The following is a 1,927-nucleotide window of genomic DNA, read 5'->3' on the forward strand; positions in this document are numbered from 1 at the left end:
ACGGGCAGATCACGAGGTCAGGAGATCGAGACCATCCTGGCTAACACGGTGAAACTCCGTCTCTACTAAAAAAAATACAAAAAATTAGCCGGGCGAGGTGGCGGGCGCCTATTGTCCCAGCTACTCGGGAGGCTGAGGCAGGAGAATGGCGTGAACCCGGGAGGCGGAGCTTGCAGTGAGCCGAGATCTGGCCACTGCACTCCAGCCTGGGCAACAGAGCGAGACTCCATCTCAAAAAAAAAGAAAAGAAAAGAAATTTTTCATAATTCTATCACATAGAAAAACATTGTTAACAATACTGGGTAAGTTATTCCCAATATACAATCATATATGCTCACGTACATATATAAATGGTTACTGACACATATATACAACATATATATTAAATTACATATCATTTTTATATGACAAAAAATTGTCTTCAAAGATAGGATTATATAAAACATATCTTCAACTTGCTTCTTTAACTTATCAATGAAGCATGGATATCTCTGTATATTGACACATCTGTCTTATCTGATCTTTTGAATGACTGCATCATAGGCCATGAAGAACAGTGCTCATTAATATAATTTCTCCCTATTAATGGGCATTTAGGTTATGACCTTTTGAATGATCTTCTAAGGAAGACAAAGGAAGAGTATATTAAATCCTTTCTCAAGTAAAAGCAACATAAAATACACTTTTTAAAACTCTTTCTTCAGCCTACCACACGGAACTTGGAAAATTTAAATGCTGTCCTCTCTTAATTTGAATTCCACTGATGTCAGTTTTGCTTGTTTGCACAGATTGGGCTCATTATAATATTTGGTATGATGCATTATCTCTGATCTATGCTTTTATTTAATAATTTTATTAGTCATTTTTTAAAGAATATCATTAGCTTATAGAAACTCACCATCAACAACAAAACCCAGGACCCTGTCAACAAGTCACATCCAACCCGGTGGTCTCCCAAGCCCATCTTCCTACGCCTCTTACCTCATGTACCACCTTCCCGAATCTCACAGTCATCAATGCCTTGCTTGCATTTTTCTTTTCACTTATACCCTAAATATCAAAACTCACTAGGTTAATTTCTGTTGATGAAAAATATTGCCATCATTGTGGTTGCTTGCATTTTTACACTCTTTTTGCATCTGATATGTATTCCTAAAAGTATGTTTTTATTTTAGTTTTTAACAAATGAGTATCAACTTGCATGTAACTTCTTGGAATTTTTTCTTCCTCTTACCTAATATGACATTCCCAAGTGCCTTCATTTGGCTTCTCCCAAAAGCTGACTGAGGACAAGGATTCAAGTACAAATTGTTTGGGATGGAGGTGGAGAAATGAGGCAGGGAAGGAAAGACAGTCAATAAAAGCACAGCACATGAGAAGCAGCAGCTTCAAGAACATGGGTTTCCTTTTAGGATAATGAAAATGTTTTGGAACTAGAAAGAAGTGGTGGTTGCACAACATTGCCACTGAATTGTTCCTTTTTAAACGATTAATTTGTGTTATGTGGGTTCATCTCTTTTTTTATAAAAGTGCAAAGGCATAAAAATTATATAATAAATTGATGGGTGCTGACGAGTTGATGGGTGCAGCACACCAACATGGCACAAGTATACATATGTAACAAACCTGCACGTTATGCACATGTACCGTAGAACTTAAAGTATAATAAAAAAATAATAATAATTACAGAGACACCCCAATTCTGGGAAATAATTTTTCAAAAAAAAAAAAAGAGAATTATATAATGGACTTTGGGGACTAGCAGCGGGGAGGTTGGGAGGGGGTGGTACACTGCTCAGGTGACAGGTACACTAAAATATTGGAAATCACCGCTAAAGAACTTATCCATGTAACCAAAAAACCACCTTACCCCAAAAACCATTGAAATGAATTTTTTTAAGTGCATTATCAAACCAACCACCACTGA

The 1,927-nt window shown here is 36.7% G+C and overlaps 1 non-coding gene across 1 annotated transcript; it reads right to left on the reverse strand.

The window, feature by feature from the left end:
• Positions 1–1,039: 1,039 nt before the first annotated feature.
• On the reverse strand, positions 1,040–1,110 carry LOC111539092. Its single transcript, XR_002730574.1, has one exon. It is a non-coding gene; the product is annotated as a small nucleolar RNA SNORD56 (small nucleolar RNA).
• Between the last annotated feature and the right edge of the window lie 817 nt (positions 1,111–1,927).

This window comes from Piliocolobus tephrosceles, chromosome 10, assembly GCF_002776525.5.
Source record: "Piliocolobus tephrosceles isolate RC106 chromosome 10, ASM277652v3, whole genome shotgun sequence".
In the NCBI taxonomy this organism is placed as follows: Eukaryota; Metazoa; Chordata; class Mammalia; order Primates; family Cercopithecidae; genus Piliocolobus; species Piliocolobus tephrosceles.